General features: G+C 41.7%; 1 protein-coding gene across 23 annotated transcripts in view; it reads left to right on the top strand.

Moving 5' to 3' along the window:
- The window catches only part of Pex5l (peroxisomal biogenesis factor 5 like), a 216,885-nt gene that overhangs the window by 93,615 nt on the left and 103,143 nt on the right, over positions 1-20,127 (top strand). For 4 of the 23 annotated variants that reach the window (XM_076932275.1, XM_076932276.1, XM_076932273.1 and 1 more), the window contains one exon: positions 529-659. The exons of the other annotated variants lie outside the window; for them this stretch is intronic. The gene's annotated coding sequence lies outside the window, so the exon portion shown is untranslated. The remainder of the gene's footprint in view (positions 1-528; positions 660-20,127) is intronic. 23 annotated transcript variants of the gene reach the window in all.

Genomic DNA, 20,127 nt, shown 5'->3' with positions numbered 1-20,127 from the left:
ATGCCCACATCAGAACTCAAAGCCACAGCTTCACTTCCTTCAGGCATCCTACCTTTTGCTGCTTCTCTGAGTATCTTGCTGTTGCTCTAGCTCAAGACACTGATCTTAGTCACTGGTTACACCAGCTTCTGTATTTCTGACCAGTTAGGGCATCTACAGTCTAGGCAAGTTCTTAGAAGACATAGGTATTTCTGGCTTGGTGAGTACCACTCAGGTATATTAATCTTTTGCCAGCATTATCTAAAAGAAGCTTTAATCCTGTATTCCAGGGCTGTGCACTCTTGGTTTCTTCTACAAACATCTTCTTTCTAAAAAATAAAATAAAATAAAATACCTCATCAGTCAAAAATTCTCATCCTGGAACTTGAACCCCCATGATAAGAAGGTTATGCTTGTGGGAAGCCAGATAGTATTACTTCCTCTGGGCATGGAACTTACCAAAGGAACAGAAATGTACCAGGTCAAAAGGGGTTCGATTCGGCAGCACAAAACTGACTTCTCCCTGTCCTTGATGCTTTGACCTATCAGGGCTCTGGATTTATAGTGCCATGAAGAAGACACTTATCATTTACAGATGAGTACATCCCCCAAACTTCGCTGGAGAAGCTTCTTTTTGAGAAGGTGGTTAGTGATGAACACAGAGGCCTACACTCGTCAAGGTACAGAGAATGAGAAACTGCAGGGAGAGTCCTCCCATGGGTCATGATGGAGAAGAGGCACAAAGAAGTTGGTCAAAGCACATTATGAAATTCTCAAACAATTTTTAAAAAGAGCGAATAAAATACTTCTAACAGTTGCTGCTTCAGAATGCAGCCTCTAACGTTGAAACAGGTGACTGTACTGTGAACAGCAAAAGACAGTAAGACTGAAGCCTCAGGACTTAAGGAAGACAAGCCCAGGTCATATTGAAAGTAGCCACTCTAGATATGACAATATTTATACACTGGAGAAGTCTCAAGTCAGTTCCTAAGATGTAGGTGGTCATGTTGCTCCTACACATAATTGACCAGCCCTCCAAGGTGTGCCTCATTCCTTGGGAGCTTAGCTTCCCTTGCAAACTGAAACCCTCTGAAAGAATAATTCCCTTCTTGAAGTAGTAGTGGAAATATTCACCTGTCTTCATTTGTTTCTTTGTTATAGTTCCCCCATAGGAAACTATTTTGTAAGTTATATTCTTGATTTGATCATGCCAACGCCATTCAATGCAGATAGTTTTGTGACAAATTGTATCTTTCTTGCCTACCAAGTGTTAAGGGATGGTTTGGGAATTTGTAGTTATTGGGCTGATCTACCTGTGTAAGGGGGCACTTGTTAAGTCTCCAGACTCATGGCATGTTTTGAAGATCCTTTGTAAATGCTGGCTGTGAGGGATTACCAGGTTAAATGACATCCAGACTCTTGTGCCTTCAAATTAGGAATAACCAGGACACCTGACAAAATTGGAATCTGATTTTGGGATGGTAGAGGTGCATGCAGGTGCACAGGTGGTGGGGTGGTGGAGGAGCAAATGCACAAGTTGGGGAGGGGTGAAGGAGCAGATGCACGGGGGTGGTGCAGATGCACAGGTGGGGGTACAGATGCACAGGTGGAGGTGGAGGAGCAGATGCACAAGCTCTTTCTATCTCTTCCCTCTCTCCTCTCTCTTCCTTCCCATGGCCTCAGTCCTTGGGGCATGTAAACTTGTCTGCCTGAGAATAGCTTCCCAATAAACCTGCATTTAATAAAATCTAATCTGGCTTGAATTGGCTCATTTCACTGGCGGAGAAATAACTTATCAAAGATCTTTTTAAACACTAAAAGGGAATAATTTGATTATTTAAAGAAGAGGGGGCCATTAGATCCAAAGCTTAAATTAAAAACCAAAAGCTTTTAATTCAGTAAAATAACAGCATTACCTAAATGCTAGGGACTAATTTATTTTTCTTATTAAGGGTAGGTTCCCTTTTACAAAGACAAAAATGTCTTCCTCACCCTCCTCTTCTCTATGCTGAATGCATTGTGTAGGCAGATCCCATCCAAGGAGCATTAGCATCTTTCATATTAAGAGATAGCAAGGTAGGACTGGAGACGTGGCTCAGCAGTGTAGCTCTCACAGGAACCTGAGTTTGATTCCCAGGACCCACACAGGGAAGCTCACAGCTTCCTGCAACTTTAGCTCCAGCAAGTCAGGGCCCTCTTCTGGCCTCCACAGAGAGCTGCACACACACACACACACACACACACACACACACACACACAAACACAAACACACACCAAAAGAAATACGAAATCGGGAAACATTTTGCAAATATGGCAGCCTGATTTCAGAACTCTTGATAGTAGTAACAGGAAAAAGTACCAGGAATAAAGAATGTGTGGCCCAACTCCCAACAGCAACACTCATGTCTTTTCCTTCCTTCCTTCCTTTCTTCCTTCCTTCCTTCCTTCCTTCCTTCCTTCCTTCCTCCTCCTCTTCTTCTTCCTCCTCTTTTTACCTTTCTTCCTCAGGGAATCACAGAGTAGAAAGTGGATTACCATACCAGCTACAAAATAAATTTTACTTCTACAAATGTTGATAGGTAGCAAAAGGATCAGTGGGTTATTTTTAGTATGCATACTTCCTGTTATTAAAGTGTTATCATGACAGAAAATAAGTAACAAGTTATCCATGCAACATTTTTTAAAAAGCAGGAATGACTTTGTAAGACATCCTAAATGTGGTCAAGTCTACTGGACTGTTGTATATTTGCTGCAACCTTTTTTCTGCATATACATGACTTTCTTTATTTGAACCTGTCTGTATCTATACATAGCTGCATACACACACACACACATACACACACACACACACACACACAAATACACACACACACACTTAGATCCTTTTTTACATACTGTTAAACATTGCCCCCTTTCACATTAATATAAACTCAAACACAGTCATACATTTTACATTACAAATTAGGGCTGGGATGAAGCTTCTCACCTCAGTCGTGCCCTCAGCACCCCCATTTCATATAACATAATCCCAGAAACTTTTGTAAGCTTGCTTATGTTCTTGGGGCTAATTCATGGCCAGTTGCTTACGCCAAAACTTTGCCCTCTGCTACCCAAAAGGCTTTCAAATTGACATTTGACCATTTGTAATGGAAAGGCACACAAACACGGTGACTCCAATTTATGAGATTTCACTGGTAGAAGAAAAATAAACCATGTTAGCAAATAGTGCATTTATTTAATCAATTGCTACTGTAGAGGGCAATCAATTTCAGAGGCGGTGGCTGATGGATAATCACCGTATTAGCATTGAGCTTTTTGTGTACTCAGAAAAAACCCCACAAAATCATAGCAGTATTGTGGTGGAGGGTAGATTGATAATGCTTTCTGGTTAAATACTTTGTCTTTGTGTGTGCTATAGCAATGCTGTTTGCTTGAGATTTTATGGTGCATCAGTGGGAGAATATAAACTTTGAAGAAGGCATAGCTAAATACAAACTCCAAGACTTCCTCCATTCGATAATTTTATATTTACTACAGAGAAGCCTCATCCACTAAACAAAACTGATAAGGCCCATTTTTATAGTGTCATTTGTATTAGAATTGATTGAGACAGTATGGGGAAGAGTCTTTACTCTTCAGAGTGCAGAACACAGGCCTCCCGGATGCCAGTTCTTTCTACTGTTTCTTTTCACAGCAGATATTGGCTTAACCCTTGGTTATGCTTAGGGAGCCTTTCCAGTACCTTACCCCACTCTTTCCTTCTCTCCCTTCCTCCTTTCATCCAGGCCCTCCCTTCTCCCCTCCCTCTCTTACTTCTGTGTGTGTGTGTGCATCTTGAAGATATGTTTGTACAGAAATGTACTATATTTAATCCCAGCACTTGGGAGGCAGAAGCAGGCAGATTTCTGAGTTTGAGGCCAGCCTGGTCTACAGAGTGAATTCCAGGACAGCCAGGACTACACAGAGAAACCCTGTCTGGAAAAAAACGAATAAAAAAAAAAGAAAAGAAAGGAAGGAAGGAAGGAAGGAAGAAAGAAAGAAAGAAAGAAAGAAAGAAAGAAAGAAAGAAAGAAAGAAATGAAGGAAGGTACTATATAACAATGCAAACTGTGCCTACAGCAAATCCATGCAGAACATCCTGAAAAGTCACAGTTATGTGTATGCCTCCATGTCTGTGTGCATGTGGTGTGTGTGTGTGTGTCTGTGTCTGTGTGTGTGTGTGTGTGTGTGTGTGTGTGTGTGTGTGTGTGTGTGCCCAGCTCAATCTAGAGATGATGCAATCTGCCTTTGAAAGCAAACTGGTTGTGTTTTCTGTTGTGCTCCTTGAGAGCCAGGCCAGATTGAGCAGCTTCATCTGGCTGACTCCAGGAGGATAGCCCTTTTGTCTTTTAGGCCCCATTGGGTCCTTCTGTGTACTCGGACAATTTTCCCAGATAGAGACAAGCTCTTCTTCCATCAGCATGTCGGGGTGAGGTACAATTCCAGTGCTCAGATGTTAGAAGGTAGAAGCAGACTGCAAGGTCACTGAAGGTGGCTTCCCAAACAGTAAGTAGATCAGCACCATCTAGCAGCAAAACAAGAGATTCACCAAAGTCCTGCTCAGTCAGAATCTTTGGGATGTGGCTGCCCAGGGGACTCTGGGGCTCAATAAAAAGCAGAAGCACTTTCATCAGTAAAGAGTCGCTAACTCTCTACCACTTCCCTCTCGTCTGATGCCAGGGAGCTCCTTGCTTTCTTGATACATCGGGAACACATGAGGGAATAGTGCTGATCTCCAACAAAATTAGACAGAATTGTGAGCATGGGGATTTGGTTCAATTGTTACAGTGCTTTCCTTTCTTGGGTTCCGTTGCCAGCACTACACCAACACAGTGTGGTGTTTACAGACATGCATACATGTCTGTAATTCCAGCACTCAGGGAGGGAGGCAGGAGGGTCAGACATTAAAGGTCAATTTCAAGGCAACCTGAGTACATGAAACCCAGCCACAATTAATTAATTTATTTATTGCTTGTTTTACTGATGTTTCTAGTTTCAAACATCAGTGTAGGTTCCACTTTCAGCTAAAACCTCATTTGAAGCGCTAACTTTTTTAGTAACAGATTTTTCACTGGCATTGAAATTAGAGTTCTCAATAAAAGGAGAATTGTGCCCGGCTGCCTGACCCTCTAGTCACTTAATCTGGGGCAAGCTTTCTGAAGAGCCAGCATCAGCAGCATCAGATACGGGATGGCTGACAGCGCATGTGCACAAAGGTCACATAGGAGGGGATCACAGTCATTTCTGTGAGTGACATTAGATATCCTGGAACAACAGACTCTGGGTGCTGACAGAAAGAATACTCATGGCCTGCATCACTGTTGCCTTAGAAACAACACACTGTACGTAATAAATGTCTGCCACCAGGAAACAGTATATACCGTGCACACAAAAACCAACGTCTCGTGATGTCACTTATGTGTGAAGCCTTTAAAACTCAGTCTTAGCAGGTGTGGTAGCAAAAATCTTTAATCCAAGCACCTGTGAGGCAATGCCAGATCTAACTAGCAAGTTCCAGGCCTGCCAGGACTCCATGATGAAACCCTGTCTCAAAAAGGATTTGGTCTAATGTAACACAACAGAATTATGCTTAGAAAGACCTACAGAGAGTGGAAAATATTAGCCACAAGTTGCCAAACTTCACCTAGATAAAGGCATTGGCTCAAGAGAGCTATCGTGCACCTTAGTGACCATAGTCACTAGCAGTGCATTGTGCTCTTCAAGTGGCCGAGAATAGATTTCAAGTGCTCTTTCGCAAGTAAGTATCTGACATGACACACTGGCAGGATTAAGTTTTTAAAAGTCTATGCTTATGAATGTTATCAAAAACATTATAATTAGGGAAACATCATTCCTTTCCAGTTTGTTCTCTGGAAATATAATCTTATTTCTAAAGCTGATCATCAGGACTGGAAGGTGACTTCGTCTGTAAAGTGTTTGCCTTGCCAGCTGGAGGATCAGAGTTCAATCCTCAGATGTCACATAACAATGGCAGTGCAATAGCATGTGACTGTGATCTCATTGCTGGAGAGGTGGAAGGAGACCACACACACACACACACACACACACACACACACACACACACGTGCGTGTGCATGCACACACACACACTGAAAATATTGAAAGTTAGGAAATATGAGCTGTCTACTCTAGATCAACCACCAATCAACTCAATGACCTTTATTATTGACGATACATTTACAGGCCTCAGTTTCCACCTCCAGAACATTAAAGGAGAGCTGGAGAAATGGCCTAGTGGGAAAAGCACTTGCCGTGCTTATTTGCGGACCTGTGTTCAAATCTCCAGAGTAAAGAGCAGATGTGGTGGCATAGGCATTCACAATCCCAGCTCTTCTAGGATGCGATGGAAGCCAGGGACAGGAGAGTCCTCAGAAGCTTGGAAGCCACCCGTCCTGATGTCCTGTCCGTGGCAGTGAGCAAGAGCCTCCCCCCCACCTGCTCAAACAAAACGGAAATGGAGTGAGCACCCAGGGGCATGCCTGCCCTGACTAGCACTCACATGGGAATGTACACCAGCTCCCCAAGGGGTGTTATTCATTCATGGGCACAGCTCATAGACGCAAAAATTTAAGTGAAAAAGATTAGAGAAAAGTAAAACGTGTTGAGCAAATATTCTCTGAGATGCCTGAAATCCTGTCCAAATGACAGTGGCCTTGTCACCTCTTATGGACACATACATATTAACTTACATCTTGGTCACATTTTGGGACATTTTACAATCTAGACAAGCTAAAGAAAAGTAACCTTTATGTCTCTCTGCACATGTTTTTCCACCCATTCCTTTCTCAAGTATTATTAAAGACTGTCCCTAGAACTAAAGTCAAGACAGAGCTCCCTTGCTGGAGGAGGGTACCAAGCAGCAAGAAGGTGGGAGATCTACAGAGATTTCAAGAAATACTGTTTCTTCTTCAAAATTCTCATCCGTGCAACATGACATTTCCTCTCTCCCCATTTTATAACACAGATGAGACTTTCAAAAGTTTGAACAAGTATAATATAACTTATTTACCCAAAAATAAACTGAAGAACACATAAGGCAGAAAAGGCCCTGGACACTGAGAGTCAGCAGGAAGCTGGCATCCAAGTCACCGGTCACCACAAACTGCAGCACACTTGACACTGGTACAGCCCCAGGGTTGCAATAGGTGGACAGAGGCTGGCATCCCAGAGCCAGGTGCATGATAGTGGCATTCCATGAGGATAGCACTGGCAACCAGGAAGTTATCCTGTGTGTAAGAAGAGCCATACTACAGGGCCGGGGTTGTGCTGAACTTGAAGGTGCAAGGTGGAAGTTAGAAATTGCTGTGACAAAGAAGCTTGCACAGGTAGCTGTATCACACAGCAAAGATTGTAGAATGCACTATATATGACCTAGTGCTTCAAAAATCCTTGGTCTTAAGTGAGCTCAAAAATCACCCAAACATTTAAAGTCTCTGGTGGCCTAGGCTCATCCATAACATCAGATTCAGCTGTCAACTAGCAGTTCCACAAAGGTCCCCTAAAAAGCCAGTGTTCTCTTTCCTGGGACCTCGATTTGAGAACCAGATGGACTCCCTGAGCTGAACATATGGAGCACAAAACTTTGCTTTCAAAATGGGGACTCCTGAAGAAGATGACAGCTTCACCCCCAGATTTTAACCCCTGGGGGAGGTTTACTCACATGAAGAGCAGTGAAGATGGGTAGGTTCTGTACAGGGTACCAGGATAGAATGAAGAGGAAGGAGGGACAGGTGGAGATGACAGTCAGCTTGGGATCAGATGTCACACAGGCTCAGGGTCATCTTCAGGCTCAGTTGTGAGAGGCAGGGAAAGCAGGGACAGGACCTTAAACAGAACCTGGTCCTAATATCCGTGCATGAGCATCACCATTTCCTCAAACCAGTGGCTGTTTCTGGCCAAGCACATGTCTGCCATTTGTGTATGTTAAAGAAGGGTGTCCTGTATCTAAAATATACTCTATACTGTGAGATGTAACACCATGAGAGTCTTAACTTTAAAGTCTTGATGGCAATTTCAGCAGACACAACTTAATTGACTATAAAATGTGTAGAGTATGACCCATGTGAATGCAGAATCTGTTGTGCCTTCAGCGGCCTTCTTTTCTAAAGCAGACACACGGGGAAGAATCAAAATCAGTGCTCGGCTTTTTCAAATTTCACATTAAGGAGCTTTCCATCTGGAATGTTCTATCCTCGAAACTGGCCCAGGACTGACTTTCATCTGCTGCCCCCTGCTGCCAGTGAGATTTTAAGATTTGGAAAGCTAAGCTATTCAAAAAAAAAAAGAAAAAAGAAAGAAAGGAAAGAAAAAAAAATCATGGTTTCTAATCATGTCATTTAGGATTATCCCTTGTTTCAAGTAATCCTTGACATTACCCTTCTCCATTAAAAGATTATGAAGGCTTACTGGGATAAGTGGGTTACAGCCATCTCGGCATGAGCCCTGTTGGTGTAGCCTGCTTCCGCATTGCATGGGAACGTAACAGACTTAGACAAGAGGGCAGTCCTCACAGTTGGCGTCTTGTTGACACACTGATGGCATGGACAACCGCTGGCTGGGCTCATCTGTAAGATTCTGTGGAAGGAACGGAATCAGGAGCCTTGGAGTCAGCTGGGTTATTTTACCTGAGTGGCTTTGCCTTTACCTACCTAGATGGAAACTGGGTTTTATGCTCTGGTGTGGCTGTTTTCTCCACATGATAAGACAGAATGAGCATAAGCTGCTTTAGCCCTTTGTCTTCAGTTTGGTTCTGTTGCATCAAAAGGGACAGGTGGACTCTGTGGAAAATCACTGAGTACCAAAACGTCCACAGGATATTTGCGAGTGAAGAAAAGTGCTCTAAATTCTATCTAGAGCCTGCTGGAGAATTGAGTCTGTGGCTCAAATGCACTCATTTAAATGCCAGGTCTTTCTCTTGTCTGATTCATCTTAACATCTTTGAAGGACAGCTCCTCAATGTCCCAGCGTGGGTTGTGTGTCGCTGGCTGTGGGCCCTGGTCCCAGCCATTCCCTACTCTCAGCTTTTGTAGATAGACCTTCCCCTTCCTAAACCAAGAAGTTTCAGACAGATGGTCAGAAAGGGAACGGTGGGACTAGAGAGATGGCTTAGTGTGTAAGGGCACTTGTGTAAGCATAAAGAAGACGAGCTTGAATGCCAAGCATATAAAAAGCCATTCATGTCTGCACATAGCTGTAATCCCAGCATTGGAAGTCAGAAACAGGAGCCAGGAACTAGATATGGATTCCCAGCCTATATGAATCAGTGAGACAGTTCACAAGAAACCTTGTCTTAAAGCATTAAGGCACAGGGTGATAGAGGAAGGCAGACACCCAGATCCTGCCCTGGCCTCCACATAGACATCAATGTGCATACACTGCCAGCAACATACAACACACCACACACAGAGAGAATGGTGTAGGTGCTTCTAGCACAGTCTAAAACCTTTGTGAATGGCTCTTCTTGTTGTACTTTTAATTTAATTAAGCAAATATTATTGAGTATCTCTTTGTGATACAGTAGGTTTTGGAAACATGGGAATATGTTAAGTACAGGAAACCCCAGGCTCCTGCAAGTACTTCTAGTTTGACTTTACTGAATTACTATCAAAGTAGATAAAATTGTTACCGAAGATATTGAAGCAGCCTAGGAGTGAACACCTACAGATGAACACCTGCAAATCAACACCTGCAGATCAACACCTGCATATAAACACCTGCATATAAACACCTGCAGTTCAACACCTGCAGATGGACAGAAAAAAAAAAAAAAACAGAAAAGGAATCAAGTACTCCTGAGCCACGTGCTATGACAGAGAGATAGCAGAAAAGATGTGACCACAATTTATTTATTTATTTTATTTTATTTTCTAATTAATGTCTTTAGTTGAAGTACAAAATAATGGACCAAGAGAGAAGACAACATTCAACATAATCCCTCAAAACCATCCTGTTGGCGACGTTTTCTTTTAATAATCCTACCTATCTACATGTTGTGCTATAATTCATTATATGAGTTATAAGAGATTTAACCACAGTATTAGAATAATCAAATAATTGAAATGTTGAAATGTTAACACAGTAATTGACCATTCTTGTTTGAAGGTTGGGTTTTATACAGTTTGTTTGTTTGTTTGTTTGTTTTACTAAAAAAAAATCAAGATTATTTCCCTAAGTTTAAAAATAGTGAGCTAACTATGCCTCTTGGAAAATATTTATTGTGTGCAATAGCTTGTTTATTATAGCAGTAATTCTAACGGACAAAAATAGAGAATAATAGGTATCATCAGAGATGGGAGACAACTGAGAGTATGGCTGGCAGCTGAGCATTGAAGAAATATAGTAAAATTAAGATATTTCTGTACAAATATAGGAGAAGCATGAGGTTATATTAACAGGGAAAAGCAAAGTGCAAGACAATTGTTACCATAAATTACCTATTGTCATAGAAAGGGTGAGAAAGCACAAACATGTATCACAACCAGTCATGATCACTTCCTAAATGACATATTTATATGTATAGTGTATTTATGAGATGTTTCTCATCCCTTCCAAAACTCAAGTTCCTTGAGGATCACATCTGTGTGCTTTGTTTGCTCCCTGGCCTGGTGCAGTGTCTGACAACATCCATTGACTGGTTACTTAGTGTTCTGTAATCTGAAATGTGACAGGCCACGAACAAAACCGCTGTTTGCAGATCTTGTTTCTGTAGTTTCAGAGGGGGAGTGATGAAGAATGAACACTCTGGGGTATAGAGGAGAAATACTTGTGTGGATGTTTGCTGCGTACTGCAGAAGCAACTTGATTTCTGTCCCCTCTCCCAGCCTTTACCTAAAACACTCTCTCAAATGCTCTTTCCCTTTTTGAAATAATTTCTAGGCTAATATATGAAGAAACCCCAGAGTGCTGGAAGAAAACTCAACTCTAATGAGGCAAAAAATAAAACCATCCTGTGAATCTAATCCAGCTGTGTAGACATTTCTTGCCAAAGGTGTAGGAGTTGGAATGGAAGGGGCAGGGCCAGAATCTGAGTGTGAATGAATGAATTTCTAGAGACCACAGATGGCAGATGGTGCCGGGCTATCTCAGGAAGTCGGGTGCCTGTGTTCGGTTGTCATACTCCAGTTGAGCTCCCTTTGACACTGCAGCCTTCACCCCTGCCCTGTAGGCCATAAGGATACTGATGGCGTGATGATAAAACTTGATGGGTTAGGAAGTACTGGAAGAATAATCGCAAAGATGAAAGAGAAAGATGTGTTTAAGCCCCACATGAACTCTATGCAGATAGTTGAAATGATACACTTGTGATTTGGCTAAAATGAACCAGCTTTAAAAGGATGAGTTCTGCCTGTGTGCACTGCTTAATTCAGGAAGTCCTTCAGTCTGGGAGCTTCCAAAGCCTGCGTGTGATTGGTGAGTGGTGCTTTCTGCATTATACTCTGGGATAATGTCACTGGACAATGTAGAAAGAATTTTTTAAAAGGCCTAGAGACTGCTGAGATGACTCGTGGAAAAAGTGCTTGCCACATAAGCATGGGGCCCTGAGTTCGAGCCCCAGCACCATGTGAGAAGCAGGTCACAACAGTGTGTATCTGTAATTCCTATGCTGAGGAAGTGTAGACAGATGAGAAGCAGAGGAGAAAGAGGGAAAAATCTTAGCCAGGCAGTGGTGGCGCACATCTTTAATCCCAGCACTTGGAAGGAAAAGGCAGGTAGATTTCTGAGTTTGAGGCCATCTTGGTCTACAGAGTGAGTTTCAGGACAGCAAGGGCTACACAAAGAAACCCTGTCTCGGAAAACGAGAGAGAGAGAGAGAGAGAGAGAGAGAGAGAGAGAGAGAGAGAGAGAGAGAGAGAGAGAGAACTCTTCCTGGGACATGGAAAAGTCCCTCACCCTGGAGTCTGTTTGAAGTCTCTTGCTAGCTGAGAGGCAAGAACTCCAACACAGCTAATATTTACTAGGGTCTGTTCCTAGCACTACACATACCAGGAGGTAGGAAAAAGAGGATTACAAGTGCAAGGCCATCCTTGGCTATATAGCAAATATAAAGCCAACCTGGGCTACTTTGTTGGAATGAGTCTGATTTAAACTCACATCAGAAAACAAAGTATGCACACACTCATACTGTATGTATGTATGTATGTATGCATGTATGTATAAATATGGTATACATATGTATTATACTCTCTCTCTCTCTCTCTCTCTCTCTCTCTCTCTCTCTCTCTCTCCATTCTCCATGTAATGTCTGGTTATGGGTCTCTGCCTCTATTCCCATCTGCTGCTGGAGAAAGCCTCTTTGATGATGACTGGATAAGTCACTGGTCTATGAGCATAGCAGAATATCATTAGGAATTATTTCATTGATTCATTGATTTTTAGACCATCCATGTTTGGTCTATAGGTGATCTAGTCTCTGATTGTTGGTTGCTCTAGTAGTGTCACATACAGGTTTCTTCTTTTTTTTTTTTTTTAATTTACCAGTGATGATATTTTATTTCAGTTGACGTGACCACACTGTACTTTTGTGTGTAGAATCCTATGGCAATGAAGATATAGAAGCATTTCAAGATTGAGCACACTAATGTCACAGATCTGAGGACAGGAGTGGTGTCGTACTGTGGTGGAAGCTGGTCATTGTTTCTTTCAATTAACATTACTTCTTTTGTTAAAATTATTTATTGGATATTTTATTTGCATTTCAGATGCCATCTCCTTTCCCCATTTCCCCTCCCTAGAAAACCCCTATCCCATCTCCCACTTTTCTTTTTTGCTTTTATACAATTTTTTTAATGTTAATCAAAGGCTTTATAAGTTTGGTAATGCTCAATAACAAGATGCCCATACAATCAGAAGTGTAACCTACTACCCAACCTAGACATATCAACTATCTTTGACTGGTGGAGACACTCGAACATCTGCCTCCATGTCCTCCCCACCCCTCTTCACCTAGCTCCTCCTCTCCTTCTCCTCTTCCTCTCCTTATTCTTCCTCTCCTTACTCCTCCCACCTTAGCTCCTCCTACATATCACCCTTCCTGTTAAAATAAAACTTTTCTCTTAAAATACAATTAGAGCATAACTATACCAATTTGTGTCAGTAAGGTACAAGATAGACGTAATACCCAGTCCATCATTTTGTTGACTAATCACAACCTCTGTCATCCCTCCTAACTAAAAGATTTAGTTCTGAACCTGACTTTTTTCTTGGCTTTAGAATGAATGTCAGCTGAAAATCATCCTCTCAAATCTTTTCTCTCAAAATAATTCTCTCAAAATAAGCTGGGATTGGCTATGAGATTATAAGTCTTCAACCCCGCCAGAAATCCAGAATGACTGAGGTATGGGAAGCACAAAGCATAGCTTCTAAAACTTAGCCAATTTATAGAGACCCCTGAACACCTGGACAGTCCCTATACTACAAAACGTTGGAGCATCCGATCTCCAGCCTTCTGGCCCAGGATCATCTGATAGACATAGTGATGCAGAATTATTAAGGGCTAATTACTCTGTCTTGGCAGATATAACCAGTCAACTATTCCACAAGTGTGTCCTTCTCTGGACAGTGATTTGTCTGTAGATGAAAAGAGGCAATTCTTGCCTAGTGGCTGTCTCACCACAACTGGAGTTAACTTCAAAGATGCTCAATTTCTCCTTAGAATCCAAGACAGAAAGCTGTCAAGAGCAAGCAGGTCTCTAATCAAAATGAACATTAATGCAGAAGTGTTTGTATTATCAATTCTGTGAACTTCTGATGTTTTGAAAACCAACAATCTAGACTGTTGTCTGTTAACTCCTCTCAGCTATTTCTAAATAAAATATAGAAAGCACGCTAACAATAAACTCAGAGCCATGAATTCGCTATAGGACCTTAACTCTCAGGTTAACCATCTCAAATCAGTTAAAAAAAGTTAAAGAAGGACTAGGTCTAAGCTTTGTATTCCTAAATGTGTTATATAGGCACAATGCTTACGAGAGTAACAATGTTAATCTCACTTTTATATTAATAAGAAGCTCATACCAATGAAAACCTTAAATTTGAAATCAAATTTTTGTACCATTTAAGAAATTATAACTTCATCTTAATGACAATTATACTTATTTCTACCAATAGGTTATGGCTATGCAATAAATCCTAGCTAATCCTCCCTGTTCCAACAAAACCACTACTTTTCCCTAGAAAGACAGCCTAATATTAACCACCTCAGTCCCCAAGCCCAGGGAATAGGGGCACTGACTCTTCATTAACTTCTTCAAGCTGATTATGGGCATTGAGATATTAGAAGAGGGTCAGGGGGAAGAGTAAATTGTTAAGCCTCTGGTGCTGTGTCTTCACTACATGCAGCTGGAATTCCAGGACATCAGAAGTTGGAGCTGGTCTGCTCAGCTTGCTTGATGATTAGATACACTGAGGCTGTGTATTCTGCAATATACAATTCTCAAAACAAATTTTAGTATCAAGATAATTTTTTGTTTGAATTCTGGAATCTAGTCTTCTGGCGGCCTGCCTCTGTCATGTCTAACCCATATAATTCTGGGAGTTTCTATGAGGGTGTGCTGCCACCATCCTCCCATTCCACCTCCCTGCTCTCAAATTCCCCAACTCTAGGGAATCCAGACTTTCAGGCACCAAGTGGAAGGTATCACTTCCACTGATACCTGGCAAGACCACCCTCAACTACTTATACAGGTGGAGCCATGAGTCCCTCCCTTTGTGTTCTCGGGTTGAAGAGTTTATAATGGCTACCCCAGCTTGTTTCGTAGGACCATTTGCTTGAAAAATTGTTTTCCAGCCTTTTACTCTAAGGTAAAGTCTTTGTCACTGAGGTGGGTTTCCTGTATGCAGCAAAATGCTGGGTCCTGTTTACATATCCAGTCAATTAGCCTATGTCTTTTAATTGGGGAATTGAGTCCATTGATGTTAAGAGATATAAAGGAACAGTGATTGTTGCTTCCTGTTATTTTTGTTATTAGAGGTGAAATTATCTTTGTGTGGCTATCTTCTTTTGGATTTGTTGGAAGAAGATTACTTTCTAGGGTATAATTTCCCTCCTTGTATTGGAGCTTTCCTGCTATTATCCTTTGTAATGCTGGGTTTGTGGAAAGATATTGTGTAAATTTGGTTTTGTCATGGAATATCTTGGTTTCTCCATCTATGGTAATTGAGAGTTTTATTGGGTATAGTAGCCTGGGCTGGCATTTGTGTTCTCTTAGGGTCTGTATGACATCTGTCCAGCATCTTCTAGCTTTTATAGTATCTGGTGAAAAGTCTGGTGTGATTCTGATAGGTCTGCCTTTATATGTTACTTGACCTTTTTCCCTTACTGCTTTTAATATTTTTTCTTTGTTTTGTGCACTGGTATTTTGATTATTATGTGACAGGAGGTATTTCTTTTCTGGTCTAGTCTATTTGGCGTTCTATAGGCTTCTTGTATGTTTATGGGCATCTCGTTCTTTAGATTAGGAAAGTTTTTTTCTATAATTTTGTTGAAGATATTTATTGGCCCTTTAAGTTGGAAATCTTCACGCTCATCTATACCTATTATCCTTAGGTTTGGTCTTCTCATTGTGTCCTGGATTTTCTGGATGTTTTGTGTTAAGAACTTTTTGCATTTTGCATTTTCTTTGACAGTCGTCTCAATATTTTCTATTGTATTTTCTGCACCTGAGATTCTCTCTTCTATCTCTTGTATTCTGTTGGTGATGCTTGCGTCTATGACTCCTGATTTCTTTCCTAGGTTTTATATCGCCAGGGTAGTTTCCCTTTGTGATTTCTTGATTGTTTCTACTTCCATTTTTATGTCCTGGATGGTTTTGTTCAATTCCTTCACCTGTTTGGTTGTGTTCTCTTGTAATTTTTTAAGGGATTTTTGTGTTTCCTCTTTAAAGGTTTTTACCTGTTTACCTGTGTTCTTCTCAAATTCTTTGAGAGTGTTATTTATGTCCTTCTTAAAGTCCTCTATCATCATCATTAAAAGTGATTTTAAATCTGAATTTTGCTTTACTAGTGATATGGGGAATTCAGGACTTTCTTGTGTGGGAGAACTAGGTTCTAATGATGCCAAGTACCCTGGGTTGCTGATGCTTATGTTCTTGCGCTTGCCTTTCACCATCTGGATCTCCTTAGTACTACCTGTGCTGTCTCTGACTAGAGCCTGTCTTTCCTATTATTTTGGTTGTATCAGAACTGTGGGGTAGGTGTTACTACTGGGGTTAGAGCTGGGGCCTAAGATCTGCTCAGTGCTCAGGCGCAGACAGGAAGGAATCAGTGCTCCAGGCCAGGAGTGACTTCCTGGGCCGTTGTGGGTCCCATTTACTCCCAGTTTGGGGCAGGTGGTGCTGTCTCCTTACCTAAGATACTGCCCAGGTTAGAGCTCCTGGGAGGCCTGCTTCCTCTAGGTTCTGTGAGATTGGGGGCAGAGTTGCTGCCTGGGATCTGATCAGTGCTGGGGCCCAGACCGGAAGCATGGGTTCCTTCTTGTGGAGTGAACCTTTGATATTATTAAAGGATCATTGTGACTAAATCAACAGGAGATTAAAAAGGAGATCAAGGACGCTTGCAAGTTTTCCTCTAACATTAAGAATGAAGCCATCTTACAGGAAAAGGGAGAAATTACAGACACCATAGAAGCACACACAGACAGGTTCTAAGACACACATCATGAAGGTTCCCACAGACACACACCATAGAGATTCTGTCTGTACCACAACCTTCAGATTCTTCTCTTGTCTATTCTGGCTTTCCTCTGGGAAGTAAATTCTAAAGCAGGGAACTAGGGAGGCACATCCTTGTTCTCTCTGATGAACATTTTGTCAAGTGAATCTCCAGGGAGCTAAGAAAAGCGAGCATTTCTAGAATTGAACTATTTTAAGGAAGTTATTTAATTTTGGGGTTTTTTTTTAACTTTGAAGCTAAGAAAAATGCATTTATTACAAAAACACAATGTGCACATGTCTTAATCATGAGTCCCTTCTTGAGGCAGACCCACTGCCCACCCAGAAGCAGTCATTTGTATCTGCAGATGGATTACTCAGAAAAAAACCACGCAGTCCTATAGATGCTGGGCTGGTAAATGGAATCTTCCATAAAACCTGGAGCCCAAGTCCTGTCAAGTGTGACTCAAGGGTGCCTGTGAGAGATCCCTGTGATGCTTGCTGAAACGAGACTCCAGGATCTATTCTGCCTGCAGAAGGTTCTTACAAGCCTCATAACTATTTGTTGTTAGTTCATGATAGCTTTCAAGCTTGCAGAAAGAGGCAGCTTGCTGTAGCTGTGGGACATTATTCAACTTCAGAGTTAAACCAAGACCCAAATCCCCGCTCAGCTCTTTCACTCCAGGACTGTCAAAGTATATTGCTGAAGGGTCATAGGGATTCTGTTTGCTCTCCCACATGGCAGATTGGGCAGTGTTCTGTTTCCTTGCTCACTTTGCTTTATCTCTTCTACTGTCTTATACAAAAAAGCAGTCTGCACAAGATATATGCATGTGAAACCACTGGAGTATAGAATGAAGCCAAGTCATTGTATGGAAGAGGATGAGCTTCCAGATCCATAGCTTAAAGCCCTCGTGTGTTTTCATTCCACTGTGTGAGCAACCACATATGTAGTAGAAATTGAACCTGGGTCCATTGCGAGAACACATACAAGTACATGTGTATGCATAGTAGACATTGTAATTATGTCATTTAAAAATTGTATGAGGGTGTTGGAGAGATGGTTCAATGGTTCTTTCAAAGGAGCCAGGTTCAATTTCCACCACTCTGATGGTGGCACACAACTATCTCTAACTCCAGTTCTAGGGGATTTAAGAGAATCCTCTGGCCCTTGAGTACGCCAGGCACACATGGAGTAGATAGACATATACACGTAGGTAAAACACCTATAAACATTCTTCAGGCATCAGTTTGGTTGGCACTGTTCTTGGGGAGATGACTTAGTCAATAAAGCATTTTCTTTGTAAGCATGAAGAACTCCATAGAATCCATGTTTTTAAAATTGCTGGAAGCAATGCTGTATGCATATAGTCTCAGAAATGGAGTCGAGACGGGGATTCCTGAAGCTTGCTTGACAGCCAACATAGTGAGTACCAGGCCCAGGAGAGAAACAACCTCAAAAAGGAAGATAAATAGGGCCTGAGAAATGACAGCTAAAGTTGCCATGTGATAGCCACATGCTCATGCACACATGTGCACCTACACACACACACACACACACACACACACACACACTCACAATTGTGGGATCTTTTGCCAAAAACAAAGAAGGGTGAAATGAAGAATAAAAGAATAAGGAAGAAATGAAAAGAAAACTTTCCCAAGTATCCACAGTTCTCAGTCCCTACCCCAGGCTTCTCCACCACAACGCTATGAACTGCAGAATCGTGGCCCCACCTGATGGATGAGCTAGTAAACGCTCAGAGATGCTCCCCCTCATTAAGTGGAGTACAAGGATTCAGTTTAGGCTTTTGCCTCTTTATGGATGTGTAGAGAGGGGGTTTTACTAATGAATCAATTCTGTGGCTCTTTGAAACTCCCGAACTTTAACATAACTATGAAAAGAAGAGAGGGCATGAGCTCAAGGCCAAACACGGGGTACAGATCTCAGTTCTCCCTCCTCCCTCACCCAGACGTGAGCTTGTATGACAGACAGGTCTATTCAGACAGGCAGTCCAGAATCCACAGGCTTTTGTCCAAGGAAGAAGTAAATGACAATGTAAATCTTTAACATCTGATAGAACCTACCAGTACAGCAAAGGGCCCGGCTGTGAGAGTGGATGCTGACATTGAGAGACTGAGCCTGGATAAGTATGAGGATCTGGTATTGACAGATTCTGCTTCTAATCACAGCATTGCAGAAAGCCAGCAAAACACAGTAGCTAGAAGCAGAATCTGGGCTTGTGGTAGTTCTTCCAGCTTTGATTTTCAGTCTCAATTTCTTTGTGGTCTCTAATGTGTGCACTAAACTTATGCATCCAAAGCCCTCTGGTGATCCAGTGCTATGCAATGTATATAAAGTGAGGCAGGGAGATGGAGTGCTCTCTGCACAAGCATGTGGACATGATTGGATTCCCAGCACTTGAATAAAAGAGGCAATTTGCACCTATAATTGAACACAGGGCTCAGTGGAAAGCTAGACTAGACTACTAAGCTAATCCCAGGTCCCACTTGGAGACCCTTTCTCAAAATATATTGAGGAAAATTGTAGGGAAATGATTGAGGAAAATACCCAACACTGACTTCTGTCTGCCACATACATGTACACATGTGTGTGAACACCTCTACACACACCAAAAAAAAGTGTTTGTGACAGTACTTGGTATATTAAAATGCTAAGTAGGTGATTACAATTGGCCCTGTGGCCCTGAGTGAATCCAAATCCAAATCACTGGATCAGCCAACCTCAAGTTGAAAATACACAAGAACAAATCTTATCTATCCTAACATGACTTTTGTTTTAATGTCACAGTTCCCTAAAGAATAGGACATAATTGGGATTGGGGATTTAGCTCAGTGGTAGAGCACTTGCCTAGCAAGCACAAGGCCCTAGGTTTGGTCCTCAGCTCTGAAGAAAAAAAAAAGACAAAATAACAAGAATAGGACATAATGAGTTCTTACATAGTGCTTACATCATTTTAGGTGCATAATCTAGAGATGGTTTAGAGTATGTGGAAGGATGTGCATCATATGTCACTTCAATAAAGAGCCTGAGCATCTTCAGGTCTTGGTACCCAAGGCAGGTCCTGGAACTAGGACCCACCCCTGAACCCTGTAACTATATTACATCTCAAACCGTTACCTCTCTAGTAACTACTTACCTGTCTTTGGGCAAATTTTCTATTTGGGCTCTACGTGTTTTTTCTATAAAGACATTATTATTACTAACCTAAAGATGTATCAGTTAGACTCAGTTGAAAACTCTACCAGGTTTCATGACATCTCAGTATTGTTAGCTATTCAGATACTCCATTGCTCGACACTTGTCCTTAACTAAGGCTCTCTTCAAATAAGTCTGACGAAGCTGTTCCACATCTAATAAGGGAGTGTTTTTCTCTTGGAGGCTCCAAGTGATAGACAGCAGCTAATAACAAGCACCTTC

Source organism: Arvicanthis niloticus, chromosome 4 (genome assembly GCF_011762505.2).
Source record: "Arvicanthis niloticus isolate mArvNil1 chromosome 4, mArvNil1.pat.X, whole genome shotgun sequence".
Lineage (NCBI taxonomy): Eukaryota > Metazoa > Chordata > Mammalia > Rodentia > Muridae > Arvicanthis > Arvicanthis niloticus.
This window is presented reverse-complemented; position numbering and strand designations above follow the sequence as displayed.